The sequence below is a fragment of the Hemitrygon akajei genome, unplaced genomic scaffold (genome assembly GCF_048418815.1).
Source record: "Hemitrygon akajei unplaced genomic scaffold, sHemAka1.3 Scf000071, whole genome shotgun sequence".
NCBI lineage: Eukaryota > Metazoa > Chordata > Chondrichthyes > Myliobatiformes > Dasyatidae > Hemitrygon > Hemitrygon akajei.
The window spans coordinates 3,931,309-3,952,031 of NW_027331957.1; positions in this window are offsets into that span (position 1 = coordinate 3,931,309).

A 20,723-nucleotide genomic window follows, 5' to 3' on the forward strand; every position below is an offset into this window, starting at 1 on the left:
TCAAGTTCCCTCTCAATGGTGAATACCGAAGAGAAGTATTCATTGAGGACCTCGCTCACTTCCACGGCGTCCAGGTACACCTTCCCTCCTTTATCTCTAATCGGTCCTACATTCACTCGTGTCATCCTTTTGTTCTTCACATAATTGAAGAATACATTGTTTTGGTTCTTTTTGCCCTACTCGCCAAGGCTTTCTCATGCCCCCTTCTTGCACTTCTCAACCCCTTATAAGCTCCTTTCTTGCTACCCAATATTCCTCAATAGACCAATCTGATCCTTGCTTCCTAAACCTCTTGTATGCTGCCTTCTTTCACCTGACTAGATTTTCTAACTCAATAATCAATAATTGTTCATTCACCTTACCATTCTTTATCTACCTCACCGGGACAAATTTAGCGCTTCTACCTTGCTGCCGTTACACCATTTTTTCTGCTACTCTTTCCTCAAAACCTTTAGAGATGTTAGATCTGGCTATACTCCATGCACTTTTTCCACTGCTCCATCGCTCCGGGTCCCATTCCCCTTGCAAATTAGTTTAAACCCTCCCGAACCATGCTAGCAAACCTACCAGCCTGGATATTGCTCCCTCTCGAGTTCAGATGCAATCCATCCAATTTGTACAGGTCCCACCTTCCCCAGAAGAGATGCCACGGAACCAAAAATCTAAAGCCCTGCTCCCTGCACCAACTCCAAATCCACACATTCATCTGCCATCTCCTCCAATTCTTACCATCACTATCACGTAGCACTGGCAGAAATCCTGAGAACGCCACTCTTGAGGTCCTGTTCTTCAGCCTTCTGCCTGGTTCCCGAAACTCACACTTCAGGGCCTCATCCCTCTTCCTGCCTATGTCGTTGGTACCAACATGTATCACGACTTCTGGTTGCTTTCCCTCTCGTACCAGGGTGGCATGCACCCGGTCAGAGACATCCCGGACCCTGGAACCCGGGAGGCAACAAACCATGTGGGTTTCCTTCTCACGTCCACAAAATCTCCTGTCTGCTCCCCTGACTATAGAGTCTCCAATGACGACAGCTCTCCTCTTCTTCCTTCCATCCTTCTGCACCACAGGGTCAGAGTTAGTGCCGGAGGCCCTGCCACTGTGTCTCACCCCTGGTCGGTCGTCCTCACCAACAGTATCCAGGACGGTATGTTTTTTCCTCAAGGGAATGGTTACAGGGGTGCTCTGCACTATCTGTCTACTCACCGTCGCTTTCTCTCCTCTGACTGTCACTCAACGACCTGCTTCCCGCAGCCTAGGTATGACTACTTTCCCTGTAGCTCTCATCAATGACGGCCTCATTCTCCCTCATGCGTCGAAGGTCATCCATCTGTTGCTCCAGATAGATAGATAGATAGATAGACAACACTTGTTGTAGCAAAACTAATTACATACAATACTTAACTCAGTAAAAAAAATATGATATGCATCTAAATCACTATCTCAAAAAGCATTAATAATAGCTTTTAAAAAGTTCTTAAGTCCTGGCGGTAGAATTGTAAAGCCTAATGGCATTGGGGAGTATTGACCTCTTCATCCTGTCTGAGGAGCATTGCATCGATAGTAACCTGTCGCTGAAACTGCTTCTCTGTCTCTGGATGGTGCTATGTAGAGGATGTTCAGATTCCTTACACTGCCTTCCATATTGGTCAGCCGCAAGCAAATTTGGCAGATGTGACTCTGCGGGAGAGGGGAGATCCTCCAATACTGACACATCTCATATGAGAGGCATATCACCGTCTCAGGAAGCATTGTAAAACCTAACTAGGAGCAAACTCGTCTTCATCTCTTCTCGCCAAAACCACTCTTGTCAAAGCCTCAAAGCTCCACTCCTTCACGTGCCTACTGATTTACTGGCCACTCAACTTGAGCAAACCCTCTATTAATTTAGAACGATAGAACCATAAATCATTACAGAACAGAAGCAGGCCTTTTGTCCTTCTTGGCTGTGCCGAACCATTTTTTCTGCCTAGTCCCACCGACCTGCACCTGTACCATATTCCCCCAAACCCCTCTCATCCATCTACCTGTCCAAGTTTTGTTTTTCTTAAATGTTAAAACTCAGCCCGCATTTACCACTTCAGCTGGCAGCTCAATTCACGCTCCCACCATTCCCCGTGTGAAAAAGCCCCCCCCCCACCGAATGTTCCCTTTAAACATTTCCCCCTTCAACCTTAACCCATGTCTTCTGTTTGTATTTTTCTCCCCCAGCCTCAGTGGAAAAAACCTGCTTGCATTCACTTTACCTATACCTATCATAAGTGTACATCGCTCTATCAAATATCCCCTCATTCTTCTACGCTCCAGCGAATAAAGTCCTAACCTATTCAACCTTTCACTGTAGCTCAGTTTCTCAAGGCCTGGCAACATGCTATTAAAACTTATCAGCACGTTTTTAACCCTATTAATATCCTTCCTGTAATTCGGTGACCAAAACTGCACACAATACTCCAAATTCGGCCTCACCAATGCCTTATACAACCTCACCATAACATTCCAACTCTTATACTCAATACTTTGATTTATAAAGGCCAATGTACCAAAAACACTCTTTAAGACCCTGCGTACATGTGAAGCCACTTCTATGGAATTCTGTTTCTGTATTCCCAGATCCCTCTGTTCTACTACACTCCTCAGTGTCCTACCATTCACCTTGTATGTTCTACCTTGTTTTTTCCCTCCAAAGTGTCATACCTCACACGTGTCTATAATTAACTCAATCTGCCATCTTTCAGCCCATTTGTTCAGCTGGTCCCAATCCCTCTGCAAGCTTTGAAAACCTACCTCACTGTCCACTACACCTCCAATCTTTGTATCATCAGCAAATTGGCTGAACCATTTTACCACATTATCATCCAGATCATTGATATAGATGACAATTAACAATGGACCCAGGACTGATCCCTGTGGTACACCACTAGTCACAGAACTCCACTGAGAGATGCCATCTTCCACTACCACTCTCTGACTTCTCCCATCGAGCCAATTTCTAATCCAATTTACTACCTCACCATGTATACCTAGCTACTGAATCTTCCTAACTAACCTCCCATGCGGAACCTTGTCAAACGCCTTACTGAAGTCCATGTAGACAACATCAACTGCCTTCCCTTCATCCACTTTCTTATAAACTCCTCGAAAAACTCTAATAGATTTGTTAAACATGACGTACCACGCACAAAGACTTTTTGACTCTCCCCAATGAGTACCTGTCTATCTAAATATTTGTAGATCCTATCTCTTAGTACTTCTTCCAATAATTTACCGACTACCGACGTCAAACATACCGGCCTATAATTTCCAAGATTACTTTTAGTGCTTCACTACCTCCCTCCTTCCATTCCTTTCCTCTCTCTCCCAGTTCGACTACACTCTCCCTCGATCGTCTACATTCCTTCTCCCTCTTCCCTCCCTTTCCTGCACTCCTCTTTCACTCTGTAACAACCGCTCTCTCCTTCCTATCCTCCTCTCCGCTCCTTTCACTCCATCTCTCTCCTTTTCTTCCTCCCGGTTATACGCCCCCCACATTTCTCCCCCTCTCCCCCAAACGCCTCTCCCTCTATTTCTCTACTCATCTACTTCCGTTTTCGCATCGCCATCGTTCTTATTATCCCTTCACTCCCATCTCTCTCCCATCATTTCCCTCTACCTTTCCACCCACACAGTCCACTGTCACACAATTCTCTCTCCGCCGTCACGCTATCTCCCTCTGTCTCCCTCTCTCCACTCTCACTAACCTGACCACCGCCACTCTTATCTCTGTGGGCCACCCCCTCGCACACTCTCAATCCCTCTCCACGGCACCTCCCCCACCCCGTGCTCTCAGTTCCTCTTTATCAGCCTCTCATCTCGTGTTTCTTGGTGCCGGTCTGACTCCCTTGTCAAAACAGGCTTCCTTTGACAACGGTTACTTCCCGTTCCTGAGCTCAGAGACGCAGAGGATCCTCGACAGGATGGACGACAGCGAGATTTATGTGAATGTGAAATTCACAAAAACGGTCTCAGAGACTCCTTCCCGAGGTGAGTGGGGCAGAGTGATGGAGGGAGGGAGATTCACTGTGTGTCTGCTCCCGGGGTTATGTGATGGGACATTGTGGAGGGAGCCCTCTACAATATATTTTAATCATCTCTTGCCCCTTCGCTCTCCTCTCTCCTCCTCTCACTCTGCATAAGCCTTATCACTTCGCCCTTCTCTCTCCTTTTCCCTCTCACGCCATTCTTCTGTTTCCCCTCTCTTCTCCCCTCTATCCCTCTTTTCCCATCTCATCCGCTCTCCCCTCTCTTGTCCTCACTCTGCCCCTTGTCCCTCTCTTTTCCTTCTCTTCTTTCTTCCCATGCAGTTCTCCTTCTCAAGCTCTCCTCTAACAGCCCCTACCCCTCTCCTTCCTTCAACCACACACGCCTCCATTACCACTCTCCCCTGCCCTCTCTCACGCTATCTGTCCCTCTATTCCCTTTCTCCCACTTTCTCTTCCTGCCCTTCCCTCTTTCCCTCCTCTTTTGCCTCCCTCGCTCCAATACGCCGTGCGCCTTCTTAACCACAGTGTCAACCTGCGCGGCTGCAATGTGCTCGGACCCCAAGATTCTTCACATTACCAAGTGTCTTACCATTAATACGATATTCTTGCATCGCATTTGACCTATCAAAACGAACCACTTCACACTTAGCGTGGTTGAACTCCATCTGCCACTTCTCAGCCCGGTTCCGCATCCTATCAATGTCCCGCTGTAACAGCCCTCCAACTATCCACAGCACCATTAAATATTGTGTCATCAGCAAAACTACGAACCGATCCCTCCACATCTTCGACCAGTTCATTAATAAAACTCACGAAGAATAAGGGCCCAAGAATAGATCGCTGATACACTCCACTGGTGACAGACTTCCATGCAGAATATGACCCGTCTGCAACCACTCTTTGCCTTCTGTGGGCAAGCCAGTTGAGTATCGACAAAACAATATCCACGTGGATCCCATTCCTACTTACTTTCTCAGTAAGCCTTGCATGGGGTACCTTATAAAATGCTTTGCTAAAATCCATATACACTACATCAACTGCTCTTCCTTCATCAATGTGTTTAGTAGCATCCCCACAAAAATTTAATCAGTCTCTTAAGGCACGATTTGCCCTTTACAAAGTCATGCTGACAAATCCTAAAACATATTATACCTCTCCAAATGTTCATAAATCCTGCCACACAGTATCTTATCCATCAACTTACCAACAGCTGAGGTAAGATTCACTGGTCTATAATTTCCTGGTCTATCTCCTCTCCCTTTCTTGAACAAAGGAACAACTTCCGCATCCTTCCAATCCTCCGGAACCTCCCAAGTCTCCATTGATGATGCAAAGATCATCGCCAGAGCCTCAGCAGTCTCTTCCCTCGCCTCCGACAGGAGCCTGGGGCATATTTCGTCCGGTCCGCCGACTTATCCAATTTGATGCTTTCCAAAAGCTCCATTACATCCTCTTTCGTAACATCTACATGCTCAGGCTTTTCAGTCTGTTGCAAGTCATCAATACAGTCACTAAGATACTGAAGTTAAGTATTCATTAAATAGCTCTTATTGTCTTGTTAAATATTTATTGTGATCTTATGGTTGCATGGTATCTCCACAGCTGCGCAAGAACGAGATTCGAAAGTGACTATCGGAAATAGGCCGTACCGTCTTATCAGCCTACTCTGCCTAGTTACGTCCGCCTTCATCGTGACTGTGGCCGGTCTCTCGATCCATGGTGAGTAGAACGGTCTCCGGATGGAGTCAGACCGTAAATAAAGAGAGTGGAACATATTGAGATTGTAAAACACAGCAGTGAAACCAACACCCTCCTTACCGTAACACCGAAGGAAGAAGTCAGCATACATGACGTATAGGAAGCAAGGATGAGATGGGTCTATTGAGGAACATAGGGAAGCAAGACAAGAGATGAAGAAGGGAATGTGGACAGGAAGAAGGAAGCAAGAGAAGGCCTTGGTGAGTAGTGTAAAGGAAAACCCCAAGGCATTCTTCAATTATGTGAAGAAGAAATGTATGACAGGAGTGAAGGCAGGACCGATTAGAGATAAAGGTGGAAAGATGTGCCTCGAGACTATGCAAGTGAGCGAGGTCCTCAATGAATACTTCTCTTCGGTTTTCCCAATGCGTGGGAACTTGATGACGGTGAAGACAATATGAGTGAGCTTGATGTTCTGGAGTTTGTTGATATTAGGGGAGAGGAGCTACTGTCTTTGTTGAAATATATTAGGACGGATAAAACCACGGGGCCTGACGGAATATTCCCCAGGCTGTTTCACGAGGGGAGAGAAGTGATTGCCGAGCCTCTGGCTAAGATCGTTATGTCCTCGTTGTCCAAAGGAATGGTACGGGAGTATTGGAGGCAGGCGAATATTGTCCTCTTGTTCAGGTAATGTAGTAGGGACAGTCCGGGAATTTATAGACCAGTGAGCCTTACGTCTGTGGTGGGAAAGCTGTTGGAAAAGATTTTTAGAGACAGAATCTCTGGTCATTTAGAGAATCATGGTCTGATCAGGGACAGACAGTATGGCTTTGGAACGGCAGATCGTGTCTAGCAAGTCTGATGAAATTTTTTTGAGGAGTTGACCAGGCATATAGATGATGGTAGTGCAGTGGATATGATCTACATGGATTCTAGTAAGGCAATTGACAAGGTTTCATGGGGTAGAGCTTATTTAGAAAGTCAGAAGGCATGGGATCCAGGGAAGCTTGGCCAGATGGATTCAGAATTGGCTTGCCTGGAGAAAGCAGATTGTCGTGGTGGAGGGAGTACATTCCAACTCGAGGGCCGTGACTACAAGGGCCGTTCCACAAGGATCGGTTCTCGTACATCTGCATTTCGTGATTTTTATTAACGTCATGGATGTGGGGGCAGAAGGTCGGGATGGCAAGTTTGGAGACGACACAAAGTTTAGTGGTGTTATGGATAGTGTAGAGGATTGTCGAAGATTGCAAAGATACTTTGATAGAATGCAGAAGTAGTCTGAGAATTTGCAGATGGAGTTCATCCCGGAGAAGTGTGAGTTGGTACACTTTGGAAGGACAAACTCCAAAGTAGAGAGCAGAGTAAATGGCAGGATACTTGGTTGTATGGAGGAGCAGAGGGATCTGGGGTACATGTCCACAGATCCCTGAAAGTTGCCTCACAGGTCGACAGGGTAGTTAAGAAAGCTTATGGGGTGTTAGCTGTCATAAGCCGAGAGATAGAGTTTAAGAGTCTCGAGGTAATGATGCAGCTCCATAAAACTCTAGTTAGGCCACACTTGGAGTACTGTGTCCAGTTCTGGTCGCCTCACTATAGGAAGGATGTGGAAGTATTGGAAAGTGTACAGAGGAGATTTACCAGGATGCTGCCTGGTTTAGAGGGTGTGCATTATGATCAGAAATTAAGGGAGCTAGGGCTTTACTCTTTGGAGAGAAGGAGGATGAGTGGAGAAATGATAGAAGCATACAAGATATTAAGAGTAATAGATAGAGTGGACAGCCAGCGTCACTTCCCCAGGGCACCACTGCTCAACATAAGAGGACATGGCTTTAAGGTAAGGGGTGGGATGTTCAAGGGGGATATTGGCTTATGCTATTTTCCAATTTAAACCTTTTCAAAAACGATTAATAGCTATCATTTATAAACAGTTAATGAATGCTCGCATGTCGCCTAATGATAGGGTTCAACGCACCTGGGAAGTAGAACTTCAACATTCACTTTCAGATTATCAATGGAGTAAGATTTATTATTTAGTCAATAATTCATCTGTCTGCGCACGCCATATCTTAATTCAGTTTAATATAGTACACAGGGCCCATATGTCCAAAGATCATTTGTTGCATATTTTTCCTAATATAAGCCCTATTTGTGACAGATGTAACACAGAAGTGGCTACTCTAACTCAAATGTTTTGGTCATGTGCAAGTTTAAACTATTTTTGGAGGGATGTGTTTGGAATATTATCTAAAGTTATAGATATGGATGTTCAACCTAATCCACTTACAACAATCTTTGGGATTATTCCAGAGGAAGCAAGCAAAGTGTCTGCTTCCACCCAACATGTGATAGGTTTTTCAACTTTACTGGCTTGGAGAGCTATTTTGTTACAGCGGAAAGAATTTAATCCACCTACTGTTTTCGATTGGCTCTCCTCCATTATGTCATGTCTAAGCTTGGAGAATATTAGAAGCCGGACATTTGATACATCCTTTAATTTTGAACAAGTCTAGCGACCCTTTATTCAATATTTTCCCAAAATTTAATTTTTATTTATTTATTTATTTTTCTTTATTCTCTTTGGGGAAAATCCTTATCCATGAAGGTTCGGAGATGACTGGAACGATGTTTTTTTTTCTCTCTCTCTCTCTTTCTTTAAAATGCTATCCTCAATTGGACTGCCCAATCCTTCTTTTTCTTTCTTTTTTTCTTCCTCTTTTTTGTTTCAGTTTAGTTAGTGTTTGTTTTTTTTTACCTTTCTCGAATAAAATTTGCCATCTTATTTTTATGATTGCTCTGAGGAGTTGTAGGTTTTTTTTTCTTTTTGACCATTGTATATATGACAGCATAATATTTTAACTATTTTATTCTGACATTATATACATTCCGTTTTATTATTGCTGTTGAAATGTCTTTATATTATCTGTTTGCTAAACTCCTCCTCTAATTTGTATATTTTTATTTGAAAATCAATAGAAAAGATTGAAAAATGAAAGATTGATATTAGAGGACGGTCTTTTACTCAGAGAGTGGCTGGTGCGTGGAATACACTGCCTGAGTCAATGGTGGAGGCAGATACACTAGTGAAGTTTAAGTGCCTACTAGACAGGTAGATGGAGGAGATTAAGGTGGGGGGTTATATGGGAGGCAGGGTTTGAGGGCTTGCACAACATTGTGGGTCGAAGGGCCTGTAATGTGCTGTACCGATCTATGTTCTACAACACGGAAACACCCCAAACCGTGAAAAAAAACACGGCCTTTACCGTAACACAATCAGGACTTATGCTGACACCGACTAGCCATTCACCATAACATCAACAATGCTGTTACCGTAACACGGTCACGACCTTCAACGAGAGATAAATATACTCCTAACAGCGACACCGACACGAACGTCTCCGTGACACACACGTGGCTGTCCCACTGACCGTAACGTACCGCTCACTGTAATATCAACATGCTCCTGACCGTTTCACTGATAAACTCAAGTGACCTCGACACACACATCACAGTGTCACCGACACGCTCTACACCGTGACACCTTCACGCTCCTCAACGTGATCCGCTCCACACCGCATCGTGACACAGACTCACACGCCACTGTATCACCCCTTACCGTGACAGGATCACCCCTGAGCATAACGCCGATGCACCGCTCACTGAGGCAATTACCCTCACCTCACCCTGACACAGGCAAACCCTTTAACAGATACCGAGAGCAGAATTCACAATGACACAATGACATCGACATAGAACTCTCCGTTGCACCGACAAACAACTCAGCGTGTCACTCTCACACAGACCGTGGCCATGACATGTCTCTCACCGTGGCACTGACATCTCCTTCTCTTTGCGAACAGCACACCCCACACCATGACATCGTGACACGTCATTGTTACCCGGTACCCCTCCCGCCGGGGCACAGAAACTCCTATCACAGTGACACCACGTTCCTCACAGCAACTCGGACATGCCCCGCACGATACTGACGCAGACCCCCATGGTAACAACAAAACCTTCAACGGAACATTGATTATATACCTCAGCGTGACACAGACACGCCCTGAAGGTGACGCCGATGCCTCTCACTGTGCCACCAGCACATCCTTCACTGTGACACCCTTCACCGTGACACTGACACAACACTCTCTGTGACCCGTCCGGTAGCGTGACGCTGACTCACGTGTCACTGTAAACGCTAAACATCCTTCACCATCTCTCTCAGTATCACAGATTCGTCAGTCTAAGTTCACCTCCGACCGAAACTACCATGAGCTAAACTCAACCCTTCAATCCAAGCTTTCTGCGCTCAACTCTGCTCCGTCCGTTTTTGAACGAATGCACAGCGATCTCCGTCACCAGTTCACTGAGATGGAAACGAAGTACAGATCTGTCAACGAAGCCAAGGCTCAAATCTGTGAATGGTTGACCAGCAGAAGAGGTGAGGCATTATCCCCCTCTTTCACCCGGTCCTCATCACAGGGCAGGCATGGACAGAGGGAGCGTCACTCTGTGCTTGACATCGGGAGTGTGTGAAGGGATGGTATGGACGGTGATTCACTCTGTGTTTGACCCGGTCAGTGTGCGATGGGGCTGCGTGGAGGAAGTTTCACTCCATCACTGAATCCAGGAGAGTGTGGTGGGACGTTGTGGAGGTGGAGTCACTCTCACCACGACACTAAAACAGCATTCACGATAACTCCGATATACACCTCTCCGAGACACCCACACTCTCTCACACGGTAAAACCGACACTACCAACACCGTGACTACGAAACAGCAAACACCACGACACCAACAGGACTCTCAATGTGCTCGTCCTTCACCATGACACCCTCACAGTAACGCTCCCACTGCCCTCACAGTGAGAATGTCACGTTCCGCATTCTCACACCGTCCAGCCCACACGTGAAAACGACACAACCCTCACTGTGACACCGACACAGCCGACACCGTGACACTGACATTCCCTTCACCGTGACACATGACACACCACGCAGCGGCGCCTGACAACGACAGTCCCGGTGTTACAGATTCGTCAGTCGCTGATCATTTCCGACCTAAACTACCGGAGACTTTGGGAAAAGCATCAGGAGATGAAGGGGACGCAGCGCCAATATCGACTAGAAGTCCATGAGTTGAACTCAACGCTTGAATCCAGGACATCACAGTATCCCCGCATCTGCATCAACGAAAGACCTTCTCTGTCCTCAATTCCGACCATTTACTTCTGAATCGACCGCACACCAATCTCCGTCATCAATTCTACCGCTTCATAATGAAGTACAGAACTATCACTGAAACTAAAGGGCAAACTTGCCAATACCTCACCAGCAGAAGAGGTGACCAAACATCCCCCTCTTCCCCATTGTTCATCACAGAGGATGGAGTGAGTGAGAGGGAGAGTTGGAAAGCTTCATTCCGTGTCTGTCCCCGGGAGTGTGTGATGGGACGGTATGGTGGGAACTTAACTCTGCGACTGATCCCTGGTGTGTGTGATGGGACGATCTCGGAGGGAGCGACACCTAGTGTCTGAGCACGAATGTGCATGATGCGACATGACGGAGATAACTTGACCATACGTCTGAGTGATTAGATGGTGCATCACGAGGTTCACTCTGGGTTAGATATCGGGTGGTTGTGACAGCACGGACGAAGCGAGCTTAGTTCTCTGATTGACTCCTAGTATGAGTAATTTCAGAGTGTAAAGTGAGCATCTCACTGTTCTAGACCCACTGGGTCTGTGATTAAATGGTGCAGAGGGATTCACTCTGTGTCTGACCGTGGGAGTGTGTGATGAAACGGTCCACTGGTAGATTTACTTCTTTTTTTTCTTTCTGATTTCCAGAACAATCGTGTTCCAAGGACTGGGTCAGAACTGAAGACCGGTGTTATTTCATATCCACGTTGGAAATATCTTACAATGGAGCGAAGAACAGTTGTTCAAATTTTGATGCAAGGCTGCTGGAAATTAATTCAAAAAAAGAGCAGGTATGTGTCACACCGAAAGGAGAGATATCACAAAAAATCACAAACTCCCGGAATCAAGCACAGAGTAAATCTCCCTCCGCGCCGTCCTATCACACAGTCTCGGGATCAGACAGATAGTGAAGCTCACGCCGATCACACACTCCCGGTGCCAGACACAGAGTGAATCTCTCTCCAGACCGTCCCATCACACACTCTCGGGATCAGTCACAGAGTGAAGCTCTTTCCACACCGTCCTATCACATATTCCCGGGGTCAGACACAAATTGAAGCTTCCTCCACAACGTCCCATCACACAATCCTGGAGTGAGACACAAGAGTGTATCTCCCTCCCGAATGTTTCCTTGCACATGTCTGGTGTCTGACACTGCGTGAAACTCCCATCATACAGTTCCGACACACAGTCACGGGGTGATACACAGAGTGAAGCTCCTTCCACACCGTTGGATCACACAATCCCGCGTTCCTACAGAGTGAATCTCCCTCTGCAACTTCGCATTACAAACTCCAGAGGTCAGACAGAGAGTGACCGTCATATCTCGCACTCCCGGGTTCAGGCATTAAAATGATGATGATGATGATGATGATGAAATAAAATAGCAACAACAACAAAGAAGAAGGATCCTTCTAAACATTAACTGAGGAAGTTTAATTTCTCAGGATGTTGTTTCCAACGCTATAGTACATCAACACAGAACATACTGGATTGGAAAATGCGAAGACGGGTGAGTTTCGGATTTTTACCTGATTGGGACTGGGGCAGTGAGATTAGTTTGGAGACACACCGGGGCTGTGCGAAGTGAGGGCGTCACCATCGTAGATTACATTCTGACACAGTGTATTGGGGATAAAGTGGGTCAGGGGGATTAGTTTGGAGACGCACAGGGGATGTGGGTAGTGAGCGATAGTGGATTGGATTCTGTTACAGAGCTGTGTGGCAATGGCTTTACATTGGGGAATGATACTATGAGGAGGAAGGGGGTCAGGGTGATGGGTTTGGGGACTGACACGGGGATGTGTGGTCAGTGGTATGCAGTGGGAGTAGCTTGGTGACTGTCACGGGTGTCCACCTGGAGCAGATCTGACCCTGTTGAAATTGCTTAACATTCTTTCATAGGAAAGCGGCTTCTGGTCTTATGTTCAAGGATTACACTGGAACGTCCTTCTGCGGTAGCTGCGACTTGTCCGCATGGAGGAACCGTTGCAATCGTCAAAACCATTTCATCTGCGAGAAGTGTGCACACTTGTGCACGGACATTCCTGCAAAGATCCAGGATCTCTGTCAACAGTCCCTGGGGCCAACTTGAATCACATTACAAACCGTTTTCCTACCCCGTCTCTCTTCCCCACTCTCATCCACCTTATCCTCACTTTCCCGCTTCACTCACTCTGTCCATCCTCCAACCATTCTCCTCCACAATTCGCATCCTATTCCTCTTTCCCCATCAATCTCCGACTTTCTCGACAACTCACCAATCTTCTCACAACGCCCTGCACCGTTCTCCACCCCTCATAAATCAATTATGTCTCTCCTTCCTCCCCACCCACTCTCACCTTATTCTTGTGCACTCTGGTTTACAGATTCCCCATCCTGGGGTAAAAGACCGTGCGTATTCACTCTATCTATGCCCTCGGGGTTTTATACACCTTTATAATGTCATCCGTGATCCCCAAAGAATAAACTCCTCACGCCAGCCCGGTCTCCACAACTCAGCAACTCGAATCCCGGCAACATCCTCGTAAATCTCCCTCTTCACACTTTCCAGCTCATCTTTCCTACAGCAGGACGACCAGAACCGAACACGGTACTCCAAGTGTGGCTTCACCGATGTCTTGTAGAACTAGGATGTGACCTTACAGTCAGAAACAGGTCAATTGATCATAGGGAACAAAGACATGGCAGACCAATTGAATAACTACTTTGGTTCTGTCTTCACTAAGGAGAACATAAATACTGTTCCGGAAATAGTAAGGGACCCAGGGTCTAGTGAGATGGAGGAACTGAGGGAAATCCATGTTAGTAGGGAAGTGGTGTTAGGTAAATTGAAGGGATTAAAGGCAGATAAATCCCCAGGGCCAGATGGTCTGCATCCCAGAGTGCTTAAGGAAGCAGCCCAAGAAATAGTGGATGCATTAGTGATAACTTTTCAATAATCCTTTAGTTCTGGATTAGTTCCTGAGGATTGGAGGGTGGCTAATGTAACCCCACTTTTTAAAAAATGAGGGAGAGAAAAATCTGGGAATTATAGACCGGTTAGTCTGACATCAGTGGTGGGGAAAATGCTAGAGTCGGTTATCAAAGATGTGATAACAGCACATTTGGAAAGAGCTGAAATCATCGGAAAAAGTCAACATGGATTTGTGAAAGGAAAACCATGTCTAACGAAGCTTATAGATTTTTTTGAAGATATAAGTAGTAGAGTGGATAGGGGAGAGCCAGTGGATGTGGTATATTTAGATTTTCAAAAGGCTTTTGACAAGGTCCCACACTGGAGATTAGTGCGCAAACATAAAGCACATGGTATTGGGAGTATGGTATTGATGTGGATAGATAATTGGTTGGCAGACAGGAAGCAAGGAGTGGGAGTAAACGGGACCTTTTCAGAATGGCAGGCAGTGACTAGTGGGGTGCCGCAAGGCTCAGTTCTGGGACCCCAGTTGCTTACAATATATATTAATGATTTAGACGAAGGAATTAAATGCAGCATCTCCAAGTTTGCGGATGACACGAAGCTGGGAGGCGGTGTTAGCTGTGAGAGGATGTTAAGAGGATGCAGGGTGATTTGGATAGGTTAGGTGAGTGTGCAAATTCATGGCAGATGTAATTTAATGTGAATAAATATGAGCTTATCCACTTTGGTTGCAATAACAGGAAAACAGATTAATATCTGAATGGTGGCCGATTAAGAAAAGGGGAGGTGAAACGAGACCTGGGTGTCATTATACACCAGTCATTGAAGGTGGGCATGCAGGTACAGCAGGCGGTGAAAAAGGCAAATGGTATGTAGGCATTCTTAGCAAAGGGATTTGAGTACAGGAGCAGGGAAGTGCTACTGCAGTTGCACAAGGCCTTGGTGAGACCGCACCTAGAGTATTGTGTGCAGTTTTGGTCCCCTAATCTGAAGAAAGACATTCTTGCCATAGAGGGAGTACAAATAAGGTTCACCAGATTGATTCCTGGGATGGCAGGACTTGCATATGAAGAAAGACTGGATCGACTAGGTTTATACTCACTAGAATTTAGAAGATTGAGTGGGGATCTTATTGAAACGCATACAATTCTAAAGGGATTGGACAGGCTAGATGCAGGAAGATTGTTTCAGATGTTGGGGAAGTCCAGAATGAGTGGTCACAGTTTAAGGATAAAGGGGAGGCCTTTTCTGACCGAGATGAGGAAAAACTTCTTCACACAGAGAGTTCTGAATCTGTGGAATTCTCTGCCACAGGAAACAGTTGAGGCCGGTTCATTGGCTATATTTAAGAGGGTTAGATATGGCCCTTGTAGCTAAACGGATCGGGGGTATGGAGAAAAAGCAGGTACAGAGTTCTGAGTTGGATGATCAGCCATGATCATACTGAAAGGCGATGTTTCCATGTTTCTATGACCTCCCGAACCCTGTACTCAGTGAAGACCAGCGTGCCACATGTCCTGTCTATCTGTATCGCGTGTTTGCCACCAGAATCACCATCTGATTTATTGTCTGTGACTTAGACCACCTGAGATTTGATAATTTGCACAATCGGTTCCTCACCAAAATGTAAATTTAATGTAAATTCCAAAAATTAATAAATACAGAAAATAGGGGAATATCGAGGGTGTGCATAGATTCAGGAAACGTTTAGTAATCTGATGGTGGAAGGAAAGTAACTTGTTTGATATCGTTGAGTGCGGGTCGTCAGGCTACTGTACCTCCTCCCGGATGGTACGAATAATGACCGTGCATTTCCCGAGTGGTGAGAGTCCTCAATAATGGATGCGGTACCTCTTGAAGATCTCCTCGTCGGAGGGGAGAGTTTTGCCCGCGATGGAGTTGGCTGAGTCGAGAACCCTCTGCAGCCTCTGGCGACCCTGTGCGTTGCAGCCTCCACACCAGGCGGCGATGCGACAAACCAGAATAATCTCCGCCGCACATCCGGAGAAACTCGCGAGTTTTCAGTGACAGACCACATCTCCTCAAACTCCTGACGTTGTAATCCCTTCTTTAAAGAGAGAGATATGGACGGTGGTGAAGGTCCGTGCAGAGTCAGGGCTAGAATACACTCAGACTCAGATTAGAAATAACCAAGACTAGAGTAATTAAATCCAAAGAGGAAATGAAACTCCTACGGTTGTGCACAGAGTGCTCAACACGAGTCTTTTAACTACAGACACTCCACGAAAGAATGTGGTAGGCAATATTGGCAGTCTGAGTCTCAAATGGAAAGTAACACTCTCTATACTCCGGGGAATGGGTGCGCCGAATTTGGATGCGCGTTCCCTTGTTGGTTAAACAGCATGCTGTTCCGGAACGCCATCACCGCTGCAGTATGTGAAGTCCTCCTCAAGACTGCCTCGAACAAATTGATTGTGCAAGATAAAGTTCCCCATGATAACTGCTGTTCCAGTCTTACATGCCTCAGATATTCCTCTGTTTCCTGTCTGTGACACTGTAATGATATTATTCGTTGTTCCATTGACAACTCACACCAGTGAGTTTTTCCCTTTACTATTCGTTATCTCTACCCAGATAAATTCAACATTCTGTTCCTTAGGACATATATGTTCTCGCACATTCGCCCTGATCTCATCCTTAATGACGAGCACTACCGGAACACCTTGAACTTCCTGCCTGTCCTTCTGTATTACCTGATATACTTGTATATTTAATTCCCAATCCTCTCCACCATGCAGCCCATCTCTCCACTGGTCACTATCACTTCCCCTTTGTACAAATTTGTGCCACAAGTTCACTGACCTTATTTGGAAAACGACGGGAATTCAGATAAAGTGTTTTTACACTCATTGTGCTTTTAAAATTATGTCATCTTTCTCTCTTTACACTTGAAGTTTCTTCGCTTCACTTCACTCCACTCTTATTTTTCTTTTTTTTAATCTTTTGATTTTACTTCATCTTTATCCACACTTGTCTCTTTTACTTTATTCAGACTCCGCCACTCTGTTGAACCCACCACCTACTATTTAGTTTAATTCCACAGCCCTCGTTATGCGACTCGCTGGGATCCAGGTCCCATCACGGTTCAGGTGTAGCCCGTCCCATTGGAACAGCTCCCTCCTTCTGCAATACTGGAGCCAATTTCTCATGAATTCAAACCCACTTCTCACAAACCAATTCTTGAGCCATCGATTTTCTTCTCGAATCTTCTTTACCCTCTGCCAATTTGCACGTAGATCGGGAAGTAATCCTTTTTTGGTTCTGCTTTTCACGTTAGGCCCCAGATTCTGAAATTCCCTCAACATAACCACTTTCCTCGGACGATCTTTGTCATAAATATACCGTAAATATTTGCAGTGCTGCTGCGAATTCCAGAATTCGATTCTTCTCTGGCTAAAGAAATTCCTCCTAATCTCTGGTCTAAACTGGAGTGCTTCTATTCTGAATCTCCCCTGCATGTCTCAGTCTCCATCAACAGAGGAAAACCTCTCTCCCAGTCCCCCCCACCGAGTGCCTTTAGCATTCGATAGGTTTCAATGAGGTCAATTACTTAAATATTTTTGTAAGTAATGTCTAACTTGAAGATATTGTAAAATGTGTGAGTATGAAGGAATATATATCAACTAATTTTTCAAAAGACCAGTCTATCTTCTTTAAATAGATCTAAAAATGAAGAATTAATACCTTTATTTTTTCAAAATAAAAACATGGATCCCTCAAGAAGGCTTAAAATATTTTCGGTAAATTAAACTACAAATTTTATTTTTTTTTTAAGATTAAAACATTACAGAACTGGAGCAAAATTTTAAAGAATACTTAATCACAGGGTATAAGTTTAAATTAGCAACTTTACCTAATTGGATAGGTAGAACAGCTCCCAATAACGAGGTTAAAGAAAACTGTTTCACAGCTTTCAATTCCAAATCTACTCAAATTGGCCGCTCGTTCTTATCAACCCAGTGTAACCGAAAGGACATATATCGCACATTAACATCCCAGTAATACATTCTTAAATTAGGAACAGCCAGACCTCCATCCTTTTTCAATTTTTGGTAAGTGACATTTACTAATTATTGGTCATTTATCAAAACTATTTAAGTAAATTTCCTTGCATATTTGATGCCGATACTATTATGAGCATGAACCCTTTGATGATGGGTTCCATTGGAAAATTTATAATTTATTATTAGAATGGGAGAAGCGACCTTTATGTAAGATTGAACAAGATTGGGAAAAGGAACTTAATTTGACTTTTATGACTGAGGACTGGATGCGAATTCTGAAGTTGCTGAACACTTCTTCGATTTGTGTTAGTCATTCGCTGATCCAATTTGAAATTTTACATTGTTACTATTTCAGTCTTTTTTTTTTGTCTATGAATTGTTAAGAAGAGCTGTGGTTCTTATTTTATATAAGCACAATATTATACTCTACATGATTTGACAGTGTATACTCTTGTCATTTTTGGACTATTATTGAAATATGTATTTGAGATTATTTCTCCTCTGACTTGTATCTTTCCTTATTTTTTAAATAAATAAAAAGATGGAAAATGAAAATGTTTCCTGATGTTGATAGCTATTGTGATAGATGTAAAACTGAGACAGCTACACTGACACACATCTTTTGGCCCTATTCTATACTGGAACAGATTTCGAAGTTAGTTTTTCTGTACAATTTCTGAAGCACTTAAAATTAATTTACAACCTAACAACTTAGCTGTACTCTTTGAAATAAATCCTCAAAATATACGCGGTATATCTTTGTCTGACGAACATGTTGTTGCGTTTGTTACGTTGATAGCTGGAAGGGCCATTCTGTTGAAGTGGAAGGACGCGTCGGCTCCCACTCTGTCACAATGGCTCTCTCAAGTGATGTTATGTCTTAGTTTGGAGAAAATTAGAAACTCGAACCTTCGAAACTATGTTTGATATTGAGAAAAGATGGGGTTCATTTGTTCGTCACTGCCATTTGAGTAAATTGACAGATTTCCTCCACGATCTAATTGTAATTTTTTTTTAATGGCGGTTTGATATTTATCTTTAGAAGTTTTTTGTATGGCGCATGTCTCCGGGGTTGAACACCTGATGGCTTCCTCTTTTTTTCCCTCACTTTTCTTTGCTTTACCAGAATTTATTTTTCTTTTCTTTTTTGTGTTACCATAATTTTCAAACTTAAAAACTTTTTTTATTTTTCATTTCAGACATTGTAAGTGTTACCTATTTCCATATGATTTTGGATGATGATGATGATGATGATGATGATGATGATGATGATGATGATGATGATGATGATGATGATAATAATAATAATAATAATAATAATAATAATAATAATAATAATAATAATAATAATAATAATAATAATAATCTGGAAAGAGAGGTTACCATGAAGTCAACACAAAGCTGTCTGAATCCCAGTGAGCACAGGCACAGATCCATGCCTTTCCCAACACTGTATTCCCTCAGCCACTTTTTTGCCCATTTTTCTCTCTGTCCAACTGCTTGTTTCCTCAACACATCAGTTGATCAAAAATGTAATGACCGATCTACACGGACTGTGGTTTCCCGATGAGAAAGTCTAACATTCAGTTGCAGGGGGAGATACAATGGGCCAGGATTTGGATCCCGTTGATGATAACTGAAATGATCGCGTTGAACGCTGAGCTGTTGTCTATAAACCGTAGGCTGACGTAAGTATTGCTGTTGTCCAGAGGGTCCAAGGCCCGGTGGTGAGCAGGTGAGTTTGCACCCGCCGTAGACCTGTTGAGGAGGAACATGATGCAGCCGGTCAACGTGTTGGGCTCAGTATAGATGCTCTGCGATGCGAACATCCAGGAATTTCAAGTAATTCACAAGGCTTACAAGATGATAGATGGGACATATATAGAGACGTATAAACATAGAAGCAGAGAAAACCTGCTGCACAATACACGCCCTTCATCCCACAAAGTTGTGCTGAACCCAATAAATTACTAGGCTTACATATAGCCCTCCATTTTTCTAAGTTCCATGTACCTATCCAAAAGTCTCTTAAAAGACCCTATCGTATCCGCCTCGACCAGATTAAAGATTTGGAAAGATAGGTTTCAATGAGGACAACACTAAGCTGTCTGAATTCCAGTGAGTACAGGAACAGGTCCATGTCTTTCCCGACACTGTAATCGATCAAAAATGTTATGACCGATCTACACAGATGGTAGTTTCCCGAAGACGAAGTCTAATATTCTGTTGCAGGGGGAGATACAATGGCCCAGGGTTTGGGTTCTGTTGATTATATCTGAGGATATGATTGTGCTGAACGCTGAGCTGTTGTCAATTGACGGCAGCCTGACGTAGGTATTTCTGTTGTCCACATGGTCCAAGGCCCAGTGGCGAGCAAATGAGTTTCCACCCTGGAGAGAGGGAAGATGCAGCGGGTCAACTCAATGTAGCGGTTGGACTCAATGTAGATCCTCTGCGATGCAAACATCCAGGAAATTTCAAATAATTCGAGAGGCTTATAAGATGATAGATTGGACATATACAGACATGGAAGCATAGGAACATAGAAAGCCTACTGCACAATACAAGCCCTTCGGCCCACAAAGTCATGCCGAACATGTCCCTACCTAAGACATTACTAGGCTTACCTATAGCCCTCTATTTTCCTGAGCTCCATGTACCGATCCAAAAATTCTCTTAAAAGACCCTATAGTATCCGCCTCGACCTCCGCCGCCGGCAGTCCATTCCACGCACTCACCATTCTCTGAGCAAAAAAAAACTTACCCCTGACCTCTCCTCTGTACCTGCTCTCCAGCAATTTAAACCTGTGTCCTCTTCTGTCAACCATTTTAGCCCTGGGGAAAAGCCTCTGACTAT